Source organism: Podarcis vaucheri (assembly GCF_965113315.1).
Source record: "Podarcis vaucheri genome assembly, chromosome: 1".
In the NCBI taxonomy this organism is placed as follows: domain Eukaryota; kingdom Metazoa; phylum Chordata; class Lepidosauria; order Squamata; family Lacertidae; genus Podarcis; species Podarcis vaucheri.
The window spans coordinates 49,576,914-49,598,335 of NC_138759.1; the positions used below are offsets into that span (position 1 = coordinate 49,576,914).

Consider the following 21,422-nt stretch of genomic DNA (forward strand, 5'->3'; position numbering starts at 1 on the left):
TGTGGGTGGGTGCCTGTGTAGGAGAACATTTACACATCATTGTGTCTTCTACTAGTTCTGGTATGGGGAGTACAACTTCTACCATCTCTGATCATTGGGTCTGCTGGCTGGGGCTGATGGGAGTTGGAGTACAACAAAATCTGGAGGGCCACAGATTCCGCCCCAATCTCTTCTAATGGGTCAGCCGTACACGGTATAGTCTGGATTGTCTTTTTCTTGTAGCTGCTCTTCTTCTTGCGAGGTAGAGTAGACTATTTGCAGATTCCCTTCTTCCTCATTTTCCTGTTCACTGCTACCCACACATCAGTTTTATTATTATTTTTGCACTCAACATTTGATTAACTGGCAAAGAGGAGACAGCCGAGAAGGAGGCCTGGAAAGTGAGCCAGATTTGACATGGAAACATTACACTTGGCTAATAATCTAAATTGGAGCCCAGCACCTTTTAGGATAGTAAACTCTAAATGTTTTGCTTAGCAACCGTTGCCAAGGATTAATCTGTATGATAGCAAGACAAACAGAGCTTGCTCCATTCTCATGTTAATATTAATTTACACTCGGAAGGTGCCATGCTTCAAATATATTACAAATGCTTTAACTTATTCACTCACTGAGTGAAAGACAGAAAATGGGCTGTGCAGGGGAAAATGTATTTTGGTTACGTATTAAATGACGTTTAATCAAACAGCATGCGTTTCTAGCTGCTGGTGTGGTATTTGACTCTTTGTTTTTTCTAAAAACCAAGTGTAGCCATGCTGGTCTGTAAGAAATTTCACAGCAGAGAATATAAGGAACAAACATTGGCTTAAAAGTGTTGGGGTCAAAGCTGTTCTAAACTCCTTTCTGGGAACCTGCTTGCTTGTGAACTCTTAGTAAGAAAGAATTTGGCTTCCTGTGTTGTGCAAACCAGGCCTAAGCAGCGTGGATAATCAGTTTTAATGTCAAGGTGTGTGCGCTAATGAGATTCTTCACCATTGACATGCATACATAAAGCAATACATTTTTAAAATGGCACTCTCTTCCTCTCTTTTATTATGTTTCAATGTATAAAACTAGAATAGTTACAGTCCACAACTACTTATATTACAGTTGTCCTCAGTGATTATTATGAAACAATAGAACTAATATTTGTAAAAAGCGACTAACACACCTATACCCACATGTGTCTAACTAAAATTCATTTATCGTAAATGCATAATATTCCTACAGGCAAGAGATGATATTTAATGGGACACAGCAATTGGGGATTACACTTAGAAACATGCTGAAAATAGAGACTAAGTTTGTTCAAATGATGACATCTTTTCCTACTGCTTTTTCACAGCCATACTTTATAGACTTTCCTTGGGTTATCACATGTTGGGTGATAATATTAAGTGGGTGCCTCAGTTTTTGAAGAGAGGGGAAAATAACTTTGAATAACTCCTGTTTAAAATTATGGTTTTAAGCAGCTAAAGCTTAAAACATACTTCTTTGTTTTGTTTTGTTTTGTTTTAGCAAAATGGTTCTTTCTCATGATCTTGCAGCTGAGTACTTCCAGAATAGAAGTGGGGAGTCTGAGGCCCTGGGGGTGTATGTGGCCCTCCAGGCCTCAATATCTGGCCCTCTGGACTTTCCCCAGCCACACTGCACTCTACACCTCCACCTGGAGTGGCACCAGGTGTCCCAAGTCATAACAGATCAGTGTCAATGTAGTTTTAACATACTTAAATACCCACCGCCATCTTCATCTTTGTGTGTGGCATATCCAGCCTTTTGTAATCTTAGCAATTTTTTTCTTTTTAAATGGATGTTACGTAGTTCTTAATGCAAACAGATTAGGCGTTATGTTTAAATTTGACTTGTTTCTCATCTGCAGCCACTTTCTCCTTTTCACCCTGCTCCAAATTGGGACAATCTAGATTAGTTACCATGTTACTTGGTTACCATGGCAGCTGATCTCAGCTTTATGTGTCTTAAGTTCTTCATATCTGTGACTCAATTCAGTTGGCTAGGTTTCTCTCTCTCTTTTTAAGTGGAGTACAGCATTGCTACTGCCTACTATATGTAGGGAAGTGAGGTGAGAGAGAAAGTATTTTGAATATGAGGATAGCTAATTCCTGCTTTGTTTGGAGAGCATCTTTAAAATCAGAAGTCTTAATCACAATAGTATGCATGCCTAGTTTGAGCTGCTAAGTAAGTATGGATTCTGCTTGAACTCATTGGATCAACAAGCGTGTCTGTCCTTGCTCCCTCTGCATCCTCTTTTTCTACCCTATTTATAGCAGGAGATAGAAATTTTGAACCAGGAATACTGAGACAAAGTGCAGACTCTGAGGGCTGTAGCAAGATTCTGAGAAATCCAGCATTTGCATCTGGGAATAAGGACACAAGAAGAGCTTGCTGGACCAGACCAATGAAACATCTGGTCTGGAATCCTGTGCTCACTGTGACCAACCAGATGCCCATAGGAAGCCTTCAAGCAGGACCTAAATGCAGAAGCACTCTCTCCCATCTGTGATTGCCAGCTACTGATATTCAGAGGCAAACTACTGCTGACTGGAAAGGTTGAGCATAGCCAGTGTGGCAAGTAGTCACTGGTAGCCCATGGAATTGACTAATTCTCTATTAAAGCCATCTGAGTTAGTGGCCAGCACTGCCCTGTGTGGAAGCAGATTCCATAGTTCAACCAAGCACTGTGTGAAGATCTTTTTGTCTGCCCTGAATCTTCCAACATTCAGGTTCCTTGGATGTTCATGCATTCTAGTGTTATGAGAGAGGATGAAAAACTTTCCTCTACCCACTTTCTTCATACCGTGCATAATTTTATACACTTCTGACATCTTGTCTTCTACTTCCAAATACTGAAACCTTTCCTCATAGGGGAGCTGTTCCATCACCTTGGTAATTTTGGTTGCCCTTTTCTGAGAAACCCGAGGTCCACTTCTGCAGGACTAGAGAGAGTTTTAAATGTTTCCTCAAATTAGCTGATTATTTGACTTCAGATTGTTCAGTTACTGGAAGATAATATGAACAGTTGGTACTTGAGACAGGACTGCTTTATGTCCTTCTGGCGTTCACTGTGAAAGGACTTAGGCCCCAAATATCTGCAAGTCTACCTTATTCCCTTCAGACCCTCTGAAGTGTTAAGATCACACCACTCTCGAGACATTTGTGGGGGTAGCAGCCACAAGCTGTGAAATTTCCTTCGCACGTGCATGGATGTCCATAGGTGTGGGCAGTTGTCCCCCCCTGGATAAACCACCTGAGATATGAGACAAAATGTATAGATACTGTACACACACTATATAGCCTGCTCCCTGCCTTTCTATATTTTACTCCCTCCTCCACACACAAAAATAAAAATTCTGCAGATGCCCATGTCCACAGAGGTGCAACTGCCACCTTCATTTATAGCTTTAATCATTTTAGCCCTGTATTACTGTGGTGTTGCAACCTGCCCATGGACCTTATGGTGAAGGGTGGGAAAGAAATCCATTCAACAACAACCCTAACACATCCTTATCCTGCTCTGTATCGTTGGTACCTGGGCTGGCCACTTGCACATACCAATTCTACATAGTTGTCTAGCTTGCTTGGCTTTCTTTAATGCCACTCCTCACCCCCTAAGCCAGTTTGTGCCAGCTCGATACTCCCTGCTGATATGCTTCTTAGCTGCTGCTCCCCATATATAGCCTATTAGATTCTTTGTTTGCCTTGCACTGCCTTGTACTGAAGCAAAACTCCCCTGAACCTTTTATGGTTCTCTGTAAGCGTTAAACTCCTATTCCTCTGGAGCAGCATAAGTACTTTCAGTCAAGGCACTGCTAAGGACAGGAGAATTCCTCCCATCTGTGGCTGCAGGAAAATAGTACAGATGCTGGCACAATAACTTTGCAGGGTGATGCCATGATTACTCCCACTTCGTTAGACCCAGCTCTAAGAAACATAAATCTTCCGTGCCCTTAATGTTCCTGCCCTCTTTTGAAGGCCATTCCTGTTTCTTGCGCTCAAATGGTATTGGCAGCAGAAGACAAAAGGTTGCTCACATTAGACATTTACTGAAAGGGTAATTCTTCTAGCTGTGAGAACTTCTGCATATTTCAGTTGCCCTGGCATAATAATTGCCAGTTGTCTTTAGATGGAAGCCCTGCTGCAAATCAGGAAGGGCTTAGACTTCGTGTGACTTCTGTGGAATGCAGAAATGCTGTGAATATGCCCAGTCCAGCTTACTAACCTGAATTTAAGATTTATACCTGCAAAAAAGCACTTAGTAATTAGGAGCGAATGGAGGCTCTCTGTGAAGTTCATCTGCGTGTTGATTAGACTGTCACACAGCTGCTATGGTGTCGGGTTGTCAAGGTGCTGGGAATGTTTACATGCTCAAGGTTACCTCTGTCTCTTGGATACAGGACTGACTGCGATGACTTTTTGCTTGCACTCATGCCTCCTCCATAGTACCATTTTAGCATTTTTAGTTTTGGGCCTATTCTGCTCTGCCCAAGTCACTTTTCTATCCAATGTGAAACAGAGAGTGTATCTCAGGCTGGCACACACCTGCTCGCCCACCAGGTTTCTAATTCCTTGAAAGCAGGGATTGCATCATTGTTTGAAGGATATGCTGAAATAAGCATAGGTGAAAAGGTAAAGGACCCCTGGATGGTTAAGTCCAGCCAAAGGCGACTATGGGGTGATGTGCTCATCTCGCTTCAGGCTGAGGGAGCCGGCGTTTGTCCACAGACAGCTTTCTGGGTCATGTGACCAGCATGACTAAACTGCTTATGGCTGAAATAAGCATTTCACCTCTCGGATCCATATGGGGACTAGTTCTGCTCTCATACATTTGGGATATGGGAGATAGCATAATCTGGAAACTGGTTCAGAAACTTGTCTGCTGTTTGTGGTACCCCAGAGTTCAGTTGGGGGTCTTTCCCTCTCTACCAGTCACTTCACATCTGTTGAGCCCTCTCCTGCAGTTGCCAGTAGCATCCCCTCCCCCCGCAACTTTATCCCCAAACTTCAGACTGATGAGCCAGTGTGGTGTAGTGGTTAAGAGCAGTGGACTCGTAATCTGGTGAACCGGGTTCGCGTCCCTGCTCCTCCACATGCAGCTGCTGGGTGACCTTGGGCTAGTTACATTTCTTTGAAGTCTCTCAGCCGCACTCACCTCACAGAGTGTTTGTTGTGGGGGAGGAAGGGAAAGGAGAATGTTAGCTGCTTTGAGACTCCTTCAGGTAGTGATAAAGCGGGATATCAAATCCAAAGTCTCTTCTTCTTCCTTCCACAATAATGTATCCCATCGCTCATTTCCTGGATTGGCCATCACATGTGCTTCTGTGTTCCCCATGAGGGCATGAAGCTTCACAGCAGAACAATCCTGATCCATCTGGTAAACACTCCCCCTGTCTCGCACTGCTAACATTTGGATCAGCTTGCAAGGGGAGGCTATTTTGGCAGCATCTCTGGCTAGCAGTATGTGCTCAGGCCCTCCATGTTCTTTAGTTTCCATGGCAATCACAGCTAGCCAATAGCCTTACCCTTTCCCTGGGCTCTCTCTTAGTAGGTGTCTCTCCCACGAGGTTCACTACACTAAATCATCTTCATAGAGCAAGGCAGCTTCTCCACCTTACAAGGAACTTCAATTTCTTTCGTGCAATTTGGTGTTCTGTTTCTAAATTTGTATTGTTGCTGAAATACATCTCCAGCACGCTCACGAATTTGCCGCCTCCTACCCAAATTGGCAGCATCCACTCCTCAGTCTTCTGCCAGTCTTTTTGTATGAAAATCAGCATGAAGTACACATAGGCTTGATCCTCCTTCAGAGATGGGTTTCATGTATGTTGGCCTGATTAACCTCTCTAATTTTCAATTTATTTAGTCAAACAAATGCCTCCTATCCAGAGGAGGGAAAGTTTTTGTGCCTTTTTTAAGCTTTCTGTATTTTTTGTACAAATCTTCCTTTTTTATTTCCAGCAAGTTGATGATACAAGATGCCAACAACCTGGCAAAAATGTTCTTTGCATGCTGGTTCCCACCCACTTACCTCTCTGTATGCAATGATATTAGGAGGAGGGAGGGGACCCACCTGCTCCCTTTTCCCTCCCTATCCTTCCCATGCTTCCCTGAATATATATTAGACAGGGATCTAGGGGAAGGGGATGGTCCTAAATGAAAGTTCCCCAGACAGAAGGTATTGAATAGCCTTATGCTGTATTATAGGGGCAAATATGCTTTTTTTGGGTTCATTTTAGGCTTCCATAAACCAACTTTCCATTGATATATGATGTGGCTTAAAAACATGAAAAATGGAGAAATAATGATAATGCCAGCAATAAATAAATAGAATAACAATTGATTGGGGGCATCAAATCCACCTTACTGCCTCTTTGAAAGTTTGAGTTGGCCACCCAATGAACCTGAAGAGAGGATTTGTTTAGAATAAGAGACAACAGATTGTGAACTTTAAAGAGATTCTTCATCAGATATAAGCGGTCACATAAACATTGGTTAACCATGCCAATGGTATACCATTAGTGTCGTTAATCCCTTTGTGCCATGTGTTGGTCTGCTGATCAAAGTATAGAGATATTTGCCCCTTCTCTTCCCACAGTTAGTGCAAAGATGGCTACATCAGACACAGTGTCTCTCTTGTCAGTTATCTTGCAGCATAAGATGATGTGCTGAGGAGGCTGTGTTGGAGATAGGTCTCTGTGTGTCCTTCTCCTGTTACGAAAGTGTCATGGATTTCACCAACACCATTCCCATACTCCACAGCACCAACTGTGAAGAGCTGCCCTGAAGAGTACAACTTTGAACACAACACTTTGTTCCCATCTCTCTGAAGCAGGGGAGACGCTGCTCCCTTCCAATGGCTAGGATTATGCATGGAATATATATGCATGGATAGATAGATAGATAGATAGATAGATAGATAGTCATAGTCACACTCTAAGGTGAGCAAGAAGGGTGGGGGACCAAGGTCAGCAGAAAAGAGAGGAGACAGGCTCCAGTGCTTGTTGTAATAGGCTGCTTATTTTGCTCAGCTATAATTTGAGGCTGGCGGGTTTTGGAGATAAATGTCATTCATCAGGAGCAATAAGCAAAAACAGTGAAAATAAAGATAATATACAAGGACAATATTAATACTTAATAATGCAAAACCTTATAAATTTTTAAAACTAATACATTCAAAAATTACTTATCAAAAAGACAAGTTAAGATACATTATTACACTAAGGAAATACATAGCATGCATATCTGAAGGCAGCCCTGTTTAATGTTTGATGTTTTATCGTGTTTTTAATATTCTGTTGGGAGGCACTCAGAAGTGACTGGGGAAACCCAGCCAATAAACTGGAAATTTAACATCAAAAATCTATACAACTTCCATTCTGTGTTTATCTCTCTTCTCTGGTGCAATGGTCGCACTCTAAACTGAGTGTTTACTAAACACAGTATTTCACCTTTTCAATGATGGTTCAAATACAAGGCCATGTAGTTAATATTTATAATGAATTCCTATATCTCAACTATTAGTCCCTGAACTCGTGAGAACCGTTCCTTTGGAAAATGGCAAAGAATTGTGTTTTACTGCCTTTGTTGTTGTTGTTTTTAAACAAGGGGGAAAGAAAATAGGCTCCATGCTAAGCAGCTTAGGACATTGACCTTCATATAATCCAAACAGTATTGTTTGTGAGAACATAGAGATTTTCCTTAGCAGACAATGGGTTTGAGAAACAGTACCGACAGAATGAAATAAGATGTATTTCGGATATTCTGAAACTTAACAAATGAAGCTTAAGACCTACTAAGATGGCATAATGGGAACAGCCACGTCTGTAATTCATATATTTGCTTCGTTCACTTTTAAAGTTGGATATGGGGGTGCTCTAATTTTTACAGCAGAAGTTGTGCAAGGGCAAGTGGAGCTGAAGCCTATTTTCTTACTGCTCTTGAGTCATTTTGGGTGTCCTCAGTCCTGTTCCATTACCAGAAATGAGCTGAACTAGGAAGAAAAATGTCTTACGTGACAGAGCACAGTTAAGTAAGTCAATGAACATAAGCAGCTGCCTTATACGGACACAAATTGTTGATCCATCTAGAAGTAATGTAAACACACCAGCAGGAGCGCCAGATTGTTTCTCCTGGTGTGTTTCCACCACATCCCTCTCCCCGCTGCCTCATCATCCCAACTCCTGGCACAGTCACTCAGACCCATTCCATAGTCTAGTACAAAGACCTCATGGTGTTACAACTTGCAGATACAGTGGTACCTTGGTTCTCAAATGCCTTGGTTCTCAAACAACTTGGAACCCTAACACTGCAAACCCAGAAGTAAGTGATCCAGTTTGCGAACTTTTTACGGAAGTCAAACGTGCTCCCTTTGGAGTGCTACACTTCCAATTTGAGTGCCACACTTCCATTTGGAGTGTTATGCTGAGGTCTGTCTGTTTTTGCTAATTTTTTTGCATTTTTGTGGCTCTCTTTTTTGGTGTGTGACTGCGTGGAACCCAGTGCAGCTACTGATTGATTGTGTGACTGCAGTACATTGTTTATTGCTTTTATTTTATGGATCAATGATCTCGTTAGATAGGAAAATCCATACTAAATTGCTGTTTTGGGGGTTGTTTTTAAAAGTCTGGAACGGATTAATCCATTTTGCATTACTTTCTATGGGAAAGTGTGCCTTGGTTTTGGAATGCTTTGGTTTTGGAATGGACTTCCGGAATGGATTAAGTTTGAGAACCAAGGTACCACTGTATTCGTTTCGTACACTTGTACCCTGCTTTATGCCCCAGGAGCTTAAGGCAGTGTACTTGGTTCTGCCCTCCATTTTATCCTCACAACCACCCTGTGAGATAGGTTAGGCTGTGGGATGGTGAGTGGCCTAACAGGTGGGTTGTTGAATGGTTTCTTTAAATGTAAAGGTTCATCATTGTTCCACCCAATGTGCATGCCTTTAAGGGGCCAGAGCAGGATAACGAGACCCAGCTTTACAGCTGTGAAACATAGCAGGTGCTGCTGAGTTGTATTGATTAAGCTGTGTCAGCATTTGGGTGTAGTATATAAGGAGCAGCACTTGGCTCTCCCATTACCCTGGGGGATGGGTTGGTGGTTGGGTCTGGTTTGTTGTTGATGTATTTAGTGTAAATGGAGTTTTTGTTTTTCTTATTAAAACCTTCTTTAAGTACTTTTTGAGTCCCTTTTTAATGCATGGTCTCCCCAGCAAGCTCTCTGCAGCGCTACCATACTGCAAATAGCCAACATGGGTTTCATGGCTGAGTCGGGATTTGACCAGGGCCTTCCCAGTCCTGGGCCAACTCTGTAACCACTGTACCACATTAGCTCTACAGATCCTTGGCACACTAATAAAAAGTGTTAAAGCTGGCTGAAAAGGGCAGCTGATTGGACCAGTAGCCCACTTGATCCAGTATCCCTATTGAGGACCAAAGTAAGTTTAAAGGGTGATTTCATGTATATTTGTGAGGAATCTGGCCACAGTTGAAAGAGCTTCTCAAAAGCCAATCAGTAAAGGGTGGCTGAAGTACTGAAATGCTTCAGTTTGGCTGCGGATGTATTAACTATACTAATGTGTAATCCTTTAATCCCACTAAGCATTTTACTTTAGTGACAGACACTGCAGTTAGCAAGTTCCACTGGCTAAGAAAGCGCTGAATGTGAAAACCTTGTTTTCTGTCAGATCTCTTTCTTTTTTGCTTGATTCTTCCTCTGGTTGTAAGGGGAATAATTCCATTGTGCTCTCTTAAACTTGTCAGTGGTTAGAGTGTCAGACTAGGACCTGGGAGATCGGGGTTCAAATCCCTACTTGGTCATTAATCTTACTGGGTGACCTTAGGGTTAGTCACTTCCTCTCAGGGTTGTTGTGCAAGTTAAGTAAGGAGGTGGAGAACCAAGCACACCACCTTGAGCAGGTGGGATATCAATGAAATGAATAAATAAACAAGAAAAAATTTTGTATGGATCTCCTTTTCAGACATTTTGGCACTCTCTGAACACATTACTCTGCTCACCCAACCCTTAAAAAATGAAGCCATTTAGCATCACTTTGCACCTTGGCACATTTCATTATTCAGTATTCACAAATGAGTTAGTCATTGCCTTAATTCTGTTTGTCTTTTTAAAACATTAAGGCATATGTGTCCTGTGGTAGCTGAGAGAGAGAGAGAGAGAGAGAGAGAGAGAGAGAGATCACAGTTTATAAAGAATGAAAGAGGACTGAATGCAGACTAAAGGTGAAAATATATGTATGAAAAGCAAAAGGTTTTCAAAATAGTAGGAAACTGAATTGAGAAAAGGTTGACTTCTCTCTTACAAGTGACACTATTTATTTGATGTGGAAGAGTAGGAGAGAACAGAGATCCGCAAAACTCTTTAAACTTTTTATTTTTTTTATATGCCACTTGATTGTAATAAAACTTCTAAGCAGTTTACAAGAAATGTTGAGATTTTCAGTAAAAACATCATCCTACATTGAAAAGAGAATTAAATTGACAGTAGACCCAGGGATTTGTCAGTTTCCATTTTGGCAGTTTGGCCTAGACCTTTTCTCTCATTGCCACTATTTGCCTCAGTCCCTCGGAAGTTAGTTTTGGCACTGAGATCTGACTTATATCTTCAGCTGTGGAGGCAATTCATTCAGCTTCTCGGAAATCTCCTTTTCTTTCTTTAGCTTACCTTTGACTCCCTTCCTAGGGTCTCTTGCTACTAAAATATCTAAATTAATTTTTGTTGCCTGCCTTTATATTTTTAGCAATGTGCTCAAATTATTTTTTTTTAGCATTCCTTCTTGTCTGCCTTCATCCCCCCCACCCGGCCAAGGTTTGTGTTCATTTTTTTGTTCTGCTCATTTGGAAAAACTTCCGTTTTTCAAAGGAAGCCTTCTTGCCTCTAGTAACTTCTTTGACTCTGCTCCTTAACCACGCTGGCATCCTCTTGGTCCTTGTGGAACCTTTCCTGATCTGTGGTATACACTCCAGTTGAGCTTCTAATAATGTGTTTTAGACAACTCCCAATAATTTTGAAGTGATGTGGAGCCTTTCAATTTCCCTTTTACAAGAATGCACGATTTGATGTTTTAATGTAGGTTGTAAACCACCTTGAGATTTTTCTTCTTAAAAATATAAAATGGTATAGATGTGAAATGAATTAATAACAACCACAGTAATAATAGTTAATGGAATTTGTAACCCTTGATATATGGAGATAGCTGCCAATTGTTTGTTTTAAAACAAATTAAATGGAGAATTTATCAATGAACAGTAGGTATATTGAGCCAAATGGAGCCCCCGTGGTTAAAGGCGCAATGTTCCTTAATTGAGTGTCAGGGGCAAACATTTTTGTGGCTACATCAGCAAGGCTTTTCCTCTCAGCCAGCAAGTCAGTTCTTAAGAACATGAGTGCAGCCACATACTGTACTCGTTGCAAACTGTATGTTCTTGTAGATTCATAGTTATGCTTCAGGAGGCTAGAACAGTTGTTTTCTTGACCCCAGGACAACCCACTATGGCACAGTGTGAAAACTTTTCCTCTACAGTTGTGCCAATCTCTGATTTATGACAGATGTCACATGCTCCATTCTTCAGGTTTCATAGCAGGGGAACAATAAGATTTTCTCCTTAGCCTGCCCTTTTTAGCTAAGTAGAGCTATCACTTATGATCACCATCAGGGAGGGATTTTTGCACCCTGGTTTATATTTCTGGCAGCTGCGTGACAAAAGTGGCAGAGTTGGTAAAGTTGTTGAGCAAATAACTAGAAGAATTTAGACAAAAAAAATGAGCGGATAAGTGTTTGAACTATGGAAAATTCCTCTGCTTTCAGAATGTTGAAAGACTAGTGTCTGGTTTATGAGCCCTTCTGAAATTGAAGTTTGAAACCCAAAGTTGGCAAAAGAGCTCCCATGTTTTAAAAACAGAGTACAGAATAGAGGTGAAAAAAATCCATCAGCATCTGATTTCATTTAGAAATGTCTGTTTCAGTGATGGGTGTGTTTATGCTGAAGAGTCTAGCACACAGTGAAAAAAATCCTAATACTCTCAGCATCTGAAAGCACCTTGGAATTAATCCTGTCTTTTTTTCTTTTTCTTTTTTTTTGTAAAAAAGCAAAATTAAAACTAGCTTGGCTACCTCTTATCTGGGATGGTCACATCCTATTCTAGTTGAGACCTGGGTACCCTGTAAGGCAGGGTGGCCCAATTTTTCATACCAAGTGGGCCACAAGAGTACTTCAACACGGAACCCATGGACCACACACTGTCTGCCTTGTTGGGGGGTGAGGGGAGAGAGGTAAAAATTAAACGCCCCCCTCAGCTCTTGCACTGCCTTTTTTGGGAAGGGGAAGGGTCCTAGAGCCCTCACACCTTCTTCCCAAAGCTGGGAAACCACTAACTAGTGTTTGCGAATGAGACATGGATGGGGATGCTAATTGGTCATGTGGCTGAGGCCAATGAGAGTTTAAGTCCAGCAGCCACAGGTCCTCCAGCCCTGTTTTAAGTTAACTCCCTGCTTCATTGCACTGCTGTAGCTTTCCATCTGCTTCCTATATCATCCCCCGCATCAAATATACTGTAGCACAGACTTTCCCAACCTGGCTACAGCCGGTGGCAGTTGTCCAAAACTTCTGGACGGCACCAAGTTGGGGAAGACGGCAGGATGTAGATATGGAATAGTTTTTGTCTCCATTTTTGTAGCATCCTAACAACTCTGTGAAAGGGGGGTCAGATTGGCACCCATCTAATTTTTCCCTGCCACAAGGCCTTGAAGATACTAGGCTGCTGTCCAAAACTCAAGGCATCACCCATTCCCAAAGGCAGGAGGGAGCACTATGTGTCATTTGCTGTAGTGCTTCATGATCAGCATGAAACTGGGATGCTGACATGGTAAGCAGATCATGTGCAAAATTTAATTGGAGTTCAAAAGTTAGTCCAGAGGCTTCTCCCCAGCCTCGCCTTCTAAGACTTTTTTAACTCTGTAAAACTGGGGAGGGAACCCAAGATTGTTAATATATAGGAAAGCACAGGCTTTGTTTCCGAGTGTGCTACACTCCCTTTTCTTTTGTTCCTGTATTCACACTTCTCTTCACTTCTGCTTTGTTTTTCAAACGGTGTCTGTCTGGTCATGTTTAGAATCCAGGAGAACTGTGGAATTTAACACCTAGCCTTCTGCAGGTTTGCCTTCTGCATTTCTATTCTGTCTTCTTTGGTCTTGTAAATCTTGTGGCTGTAATTTTAGCCACTGCTGCTCAAACTCCTTCCTTTCTAGTATTTGTAATCTTTCCCTGCTGTGCCATATGTTAAATTACTCTTTTAGACGGATACAGTAGCACAATATTGGTAACCTAGTCAAAGGGTTATATGTCTGTCAGATCTGAAGGGAGGAATGATTGGAAACTTCAGAAAAGTGGGACTTGGGCTAAAAAACCAAAAAAACTTTGAGTAAATGGAACTATTTCATGGATCCAGCACATTTGTTTTTTAATTAAATGAATTTTGTTCTTGGAAAACTTAGACTTTTTTCTTCTTGAAGCACACTGGGATGAAAATGTTTTCTGAAGAGCTGGATTTGGCCACTTAATACTTTGGATTTGTTTTTGTTTGCTTGCTTTCATTTATTTTCCCAATTACCCCTGGCAAATTTGTTTAAGATGAAACAGCATCAGTTCAGTGTTGATGTAGGACTTTTCTTGAGTCATTTTCACCAGTAACTCTACTTAGTCCATTCCAAGCACTGGCAGGAGCCTGGAGATCTTTGGGCAGACCATTGATGCTTTTAGCCCTCATGTGTTCAGGAAAACACTTGAACACAACCTGAAGGACAGAGAGAACACAGGGACAGAACACCCTCAATATATTGTGCCTGGTAATGCCCCCCTCCCATTTTGTGGTTGAACCTGCAACACTTTAAATTCTCCAAGTGTACTCATCAACCCGCAAAGGTTGGGGGAACCCTGCTTTAACCTTATGCTTAACCATTTGAATTTTCTCCATTCCTGGAGTGTTGGACAAGCACACAGTATGGACAAAAGTTTCCAGGTGACCAGTTGGCCATGCTACTGAAATTAAGAGTACTATTAAGCAGTTGAATATCCTGTCAGCTAAGATACTATTTTCTCTTTGTATTTCTGGTCCACTTTCCACAATGTTCCCTCCCCTATTTCATTGGTCTTGGTCTTGGTACAGCCTTTCACCTTTTCCAACTCAGCTTTCAGTAACTGGAACCAGTGCCTCTCCTTCTCTAAACTGAAAACTGTCACCTTAAGAAGATTTATGCATGGGTGAGGGGAAGGAGGTCTGCTTAAAATGCTGTTAAAATTGGTGCTGCTCACTATTAAAGACCTGGGCATTATATGTCTAGCTAACCCCCATCTTTTAAAGCTGCAGGTTAGTCTGCAGTCATTTCGAAGTTAGTCATTTCAGAACTCAGTGCAAGCAATTTCTCTAGTGTGCACTTTTTCTGGAATGAAAGCTGAATCACTGGCAACTTATGACAAATCTTCCTAACTGGGCAAAACTGTTCTGCCTGTCTCTGCCATACATTAGGTATGCCTGGTGAGCATGTTGACCCAAGAAAGGTTTTTGAAACTGAAAAGGTGTAAAAAATCAAGTTAACTGTCAAAACAGCTTTGCTTTGCAAAGAAGAGACCTAATTGCAGTTTTGGCTCCCAACAAGTCAGATGTGACTGGAGCATTACAAATATTTTGCATTGCCAAAACAGTTCTATATTGAAAAATACATGAGTTGCATGTGGAAATAAATTAGGGCATTTGTTATCTAGATTACTTTCTTTGGCAGTTTTATAAGATATTGCCCCTTACTGGTGGTAGGTTTGCTAGTTACCCTGAGGCTGTGATCAATTAATTCTGCTTCCTCTTCCTCCAGTCCATGCCCAATTCTGACAGGGCCATGGGGCTTATGACAGCATAACATTAGAGGAAGAAAAACTCAGTTTAAAATCTTACTGCTTTCTCTCATGCCCCAGCTTGAGGAACCCTCTTCAGCGGATGATCTGGCGCTCCCAGATCGAAACATAGCCTGTGTCAAGGGACTGTGAGGTAGACCGGGGGTGGGGTCCAGACCCTCGGCAATCCATCCGTTCATTCACAACCCAGGTAACCCCTTCTCAGCTTCAGATGCCAGGTAGGCACCAAGCCCTAGGGAACAGAGGTGCCTAAAGGTGTCCAAAAACACTTTAGGAGTAAAGGAATATTTGTGAGTAAGCTACTGTATGTGAATACACCAAATCTGCAAGCAGTAAAGATGGCTTGCAGCTGTGTCGTGAGTGGGGACTCAAATTAAAAGCTCTTAGTTCCAGACCGAGTGCTAGAGCAGCATCTTTGCTCCAGTTCCCTGACTTCTGCTTATCTAGCTTAGCTGGTCACTAGATATCCCCCCACACCCTGTGTTTGGATTTTGGACTGTTCCTGTGTTGCCTGCATTTTGGCTCTGACCTTGCTTCTCATGCTAGTCTTATATTTGGACTTTTTAAGATTGGGGTGGCCCTGGGAGCTCCCAGCTGTTCTTCCTGTGTGGCACCTGGAACAGGACATTTGCTGATAACTCTTTCAGACTCCACATTATTTGATCAAGTTTAATGAGATCATCCAGCTTCTCTGCTGTATCAGGTGATGTGTGTATGTGTACATACAGGAAGCATAAACATAGGATGCACATTTTATAAGCACATTTACTAGCAGCACTTCTGTGGAACATCCAAAATATCCTGAATGAAGCGCATTTAAAACACACAAAATATGTCAACGAGTGAAAGACATTTATGTGGCGGGAGCTCACTTGGTCCCCAGAGCTCCTATGTAAACAGCAGCTGTGTTGAGATCAGTCCAAAGTTGACTGTTCCAGGTTTTGGCTCACAACTGAAAGAGAATTCGGAGGTGTAAACATTTAAAGGGCCGTGATACACTGCCCTTCCTCTGTCTTGAATCACTTACACAAACAATAAACTAATAGTACTGTCATGGGGCAGGAGCAGACAACACATGGGGAGGCAAAATTCCAAGGCTCTAAGATCCTCAGAAAACTTATTCAAAGAGATCATGATTTCATCAGCTTTCTCAGGAATTTATGCCTTTCACTCCTGCCAGGTTTTCCTGATTACCAATCTTCTTTCCTCACCCCATAGAAATGAATGAAGCATAAGTATTAATTCATTTCTATGGAGCAGGGGGAAGGGGTTGCAAATACAATCAGGAAAACCCTCACACAGGAAACACTATTTCCATCTTACAACGTGAATAAAAGAAGATATACCTGGAGGGGGACTTATTTTTGTTTACTGCAGCAAGATAACTTAGCCCTTCTGGGTTAGAAGCTTTTGACTGTTTCAGGTGGTTGTTGTTTTTGATATGGAGTGCCCTTTTGAATTTCCCAGTGAGAAGACTGTAGAATGCTTAGCTCTCATACTGATTCTATTATTCTACAGAAATACACAGTTTCTACTTTGCCCAGTGATTGCACCAGGTTCATTCTAGTTGAACTGGCTTAGGGATTATTATTTGATCATCTCGCCATGTGCTCTGGTGTTTGTAACTCCAAAGTATTGCTCGGCAGAGATTGGACACTCCAATCTCTGCCGAGCAGTTCAAGATTTTAGCAGTCTTGGTGCTCAACCAGGGCTGGTGTTTCCTTCGGGGGAAATGTGGCATGGCAGAAGCTGTAGTGTCTTTATGAAATATGGTTTACTTCTACATATTTAGCCCCGAGTCTGGATGGAGCGAGGGATCAGAGCATCACATCTCATGAAGGGCTTCCTCCCTGTAACAGCGCAGCATTGGATTCAAAAGCAGCCCAAACGCCATCTCTCTGTCTCCTCCTCACAGCTTATCTGTCCCTCAGCCCGCATGGCCTCTGGCCCCACCCTTCTTCGTCCCCAAAACCCTTGCTAAAAATGCAACCCAAGCCTCAAGTAAAAAGGACATTTCCCTCCCCCTGTAACCCTGGCAACCTCCCCCTCCCAGCTCTATACTCTATAACTCCCAACTCTGCTATACTCTTTCGCTAACTAACACACAGCTGGGGGAGGGACTCCACCCCCCCTTATTGTTTTCCTGTGTGCAAGGACACCTAGCTAGCCCTAGCTTGACTGAACAGCTGCTTTACAAATATGGTGGCCTCTTGTAAGTGACAGGAAGCTTAGGCCAAAAGGTGAAAGGAGGGGCAGACAAAATATTAAGGAGGTAAAGAGAGAGTAAAAGAGCAGATGTAAAGGTCAGTTAAAACTGGAATGTCACATTGAAAGCTGTCAGGAAACCAAACTGCCTGTTTGTCTTTTTAAATAACTGGCATTTGTATGATTGCGACATCGACATTTAGATTGCAAAAACTGTTAAAGGACTCAAGTGAATTATGACTTCAGTATTTTTTTTCCCTGCAGTGGTGAGCTCCTCAGTGTTATTACAACTGTTGGATGGTCTGCTACTTAGTGATGAATTAATGCAGCTTTTACAAAGCAACATAATGGCGGGATTTACATAATACAGGAATTTACTGTACCTTTTTTATTTCTTCAGAATGGTGCCGAGAAGTGAGTTGTAATAAAATTGTAGGAATAAGGGCAGAACAGCCAAAGCAGCTACGTTATGCTGAGGTTGTCCTGCCCTCTCTGTAATGTGCAGTACAACTTACTCCTACGTTCCTGTTATTGTTGCCCAGAGCATTTGCCCTCTCCTGCTAGTGACAGCCAGTGATGTGGGGGCTGGGAAAACCCAGAGGCAGGGATTTTGCCCTGAGTGAGGTGCCAAGAATGTCTTCAGCAGGTAGGAGTTGCAGGCTCTCATTCAGAGGTAGGATACTTTGGCCATGATGCTGACCTTAGTCAAGCCATGCTAGTGGACCAATAGAGCCTGAGGAAGACTGTTGAATTTATAGCATCCCTTTGAGATGGTTGTTTTTTACCTTCCGATATGTCTACTGAGTGGGTAATTTTGCCTTCAGCAGTATCAAGGGTGCATGGCATATTTGTTATCTTTAGTCTTGTCTTTGTTTCATTACTGGGCATTTATGAAAGTTGTGACACTATGACTTTCTTTTGCATGTGGAACACTCAAACGTTTTGTTGCTTGGCTCTGACGTACCTGTTAATACAATGGCATTTGCTTTGTGAGAGTGGGAAGGCTTGCTTGTCAGTTGGCTGGACTGCAATATTGCCCAAGGCAGAAACGGCTATATCTTCTGTGATGGTTCTAACTGTGAGTTGTATTGCCTGGAAGTTCATGTTTTATATTTGTGGTTCTGACTGAACTTGTTACCAGTAGTTGGAATGAAACAGAGTTGGGTGCCCATTGTACAATTGCAAAACATTTCCCTTGTTCTAAAGCCCTATGGCGATAAGTGTTTGCATCAATGACACAATGTTCTAAGGCAGGATGCAAAGAAGTCAGATGAATGTAATGTCAGGGACACTTGACAGCAGTCTTGTTCCCATAGAGAGGGCAACTCCTTTCAACAGCTGTGGGGGTCAGCCAACCTGACGGAACAACTTCTGTCTCCATTCAAATTGATATGCTCAAAGCTGATGTTTCTGCCTGTATGGGACTTATATTCCCACGCACCCCTCCATCAGGTTGATGGCAAGTTTGGAGGGGCATGATCTAGCTTGGGAAATGGCATAGAGTGAAAGGATTAAGCACCACTTCTTTCAGTGCTGCTGCTAAGATCAAAACTGGAAACTTCAATGGCAACTTTATTTTATAAAAAGTCAACAAGAGCTGACCTTTACATTGTGTTTGTTTGGTTTGGTTGTATGTTGTTTACCACTGCTCCGTTCCATTGTTGCAAGCAGTTATACCCAGAGTGGCTGGGGAAGCGCAGCCAGATGGGCGGGGTACAAATAATAAATTGTTGTTGTTGTTGTTGTTGTTTTGCAAGACCATAGAGCCTGCCACCAATTCTCTGTTCCAGAATTGGTCTCCTAAGACAAATTTCTCCTGAGAGGTTTCACATACACGGTTACTCTTGTAAAAAATCTTTGGAACCCTGCATGGGGAAAATGTGATTTGATGTGAGCGGGGGGGGGGGGGGACTAGAAGCAGCTTTTTCCAAAATAAAAGAGTATCATGTTTTATTTATTTGTCAATTTATTTATTTATTGCAAATACTCCTATCTCCAAAAGAAGCCCAGGGCAATATACAACAAAAGATAAAACAATAAAATACATAAATAAAGAAAATGCATGGGAAAGCCGAAAATATCTGTAAATGAACAAAATAATTCAAACACAGAATAGTCCACCATGGTTAGGCATTATAGAGCAAATTGTAAAGGCTGGAGTAAATGAAATCGCCTTCAAGTGATGTCTAAATGCAAACAAGTAGGACAACAGTGGACATTGGAGTTAGGGTGGCATTGCGGAGAAGGCCCTGCTGCATGTTCCCAAATCACAAATCCTAGGGAGGACTGCAAATAGACACGCCCACCCTGGTAGATTTAAAAAATTGAGTCAGCTGGTATTGGAGGAGCTTCCGAAGATGCTTGTGTGTAACAGTTATTTAGGACATCCGGTTCATCCGCTGGTTCAGCGATGGCATAGGAGCAAGATAGGAAGCTGCCTTATCCAGAGCCAGACCTTTCTTCCATTTAGCTCACTGACTGGTTGTGAGTCTCCAGGGTCTCAGACAGGGCACGTTCCCAGCCCTGCCTGGAAGATGCCTTGTTGAGACGAGGTTAGGATACAAACAAGCAAACGAATCAAAAGTAGCTATTGCAACATCCTCTGTAGCTTAACCAAAACAAAATTTACTGAGGCTCAGCAAACGACAAAAATACATTAGTCTACTTTTCATTCATGCCATGGCAATAAGGTGTGCACACAAATGTACACATCAAAAGAGTGGTTGCCATGGCCAAACTCTGTTATCTGCCACCTTCCCTATCCTTTAGTTTGAAAGACTCGAATATCAGAAAGTCCAGCCCTGATTTGGGATTCATTCTTTCTTCGCTGCCATGCTTCAGGTAGGCTGTCTGTCTTTTTATTTATTCATTTTTAAACAACAAAGCACCGCTGTTAAACCATTAAAGACTGTAAAATACCTAAGTGGATGGTGGTGGAGGGAAGATGGGATCACGACATCACAGCTGCCAGCCAATCAACACTGCGTGTGGTTTAAGTCTGTCGCAAACCTGCAGATTCCCAGTGGCAATGAGTGTGCTTCACTCCTACCCTGCCCTCCAGTGGGAGCCTCTGCTGGATCTGGGTTCCTTCTACGAAGAACATGTCAGGATCCAACCCATTATTTATGATTACACTTTAGTGTCATTCCTTCAAGGACGGTGTACATGGGGCACCTGTTTCCTCCCCCTACTTTTATTCATGTAGCAGTCCTTCAAGGTAAATCCATGTGAGAGATGGTGGCTGGCCCCAAGGTCAACTTCATGACTGAGCTGAGTTTGGTAGCCGAATAATTATTATTGTTCCTGGAGAACCTGCACAGCTGCTCGCAAGAATCTCAGGAAACACAGGTGCTATTATTCCGCTTATCACCTCTTCTTGTCCCTGTCCGTGTTTGTAAAGGAAGTGAGTTTGGCATCTTTCAGCAAACTTTCCTTCTTCAAAAGATTTCCCCTCCCACACAAGCACAACACCCCTTCCCATAGGAAGTGTGGCAGCACTTACTGGTTTCCTGCTGCTGACTGGCTTCTGCTAGGTGTAATTTAGTGTTGTACAGGGGAAAACAATATTGTTGTCAAGAGGGATGTTATGGTCGGGTTCTGTAATTCCATGTGCAGCCGGACTTTGAAATGTCTCAGCCAAGCGAAATCTACGGTTGGAGGCAGTGTTGGACATGTTCGGCACGTACAAGTGAGGCGCCAAACCGAATCAAGCTGCTTTGGTTTTCAGTGAAGAAAACGTGGGTTTGTGCTTCAGTTTGTAAAGTAAGGCCTTGTTTCATAGTCTGCATGCCAGTATTGTTTGAGGTGCACAGAAGAGTCTGTGGTTTGCAGAACTTAGCAGAAGAACCTCTCACATACAGCTGCCAACTCCTTTGGGCAGTGAGGGAAATGGAAAGCAAGTTGCCAGAGTGCAGGAGGGAGGAGAGAAGGGGCAACACCTGCTGCTGAGTGAGCCGCATAGTGAGCACTGGCTGAGGAACAGGGGCGGATGGGGGAGTGTACTGCCCCCAGCACCATCGGGGAGGGGGTACCATCGCGGCCTCCCCCCAACCATGCCCCTGGGACACACGCCACCCCCACCTGCTCTCCACCCCTGGTGCCAAAGCATGCAGCTTCGCCACTGATTGTGAGTCCACAGATATAGAAACAAGTGCACACTCACATGGAAAAGGCAATGGCTCCTGCCCTTTCTGACACATGGCAACATGAACTAAACGAGGAGACAAAGCTACTGCTCAAAATCAAGTAGAATTGTGAGCATGTACTATTGGATTGCTGTGATATATTTGACATTATTGACTG

General features: G+C 42.6%; 1 protein-coding gene across 5 annotated transcripts in view; it reads left to right on the top strand.

The window, feature by feature from the left end:
* ACTN1 (actinin alpha 1) overlaps positions 1 to 21,422 on the top strand; it is a 91,332-nt gene that overhangs the window by 20,674 nt on the left and 49,236 nt on the right. The gene's annotated exons all lie outside the window — the stretch shown is intronic.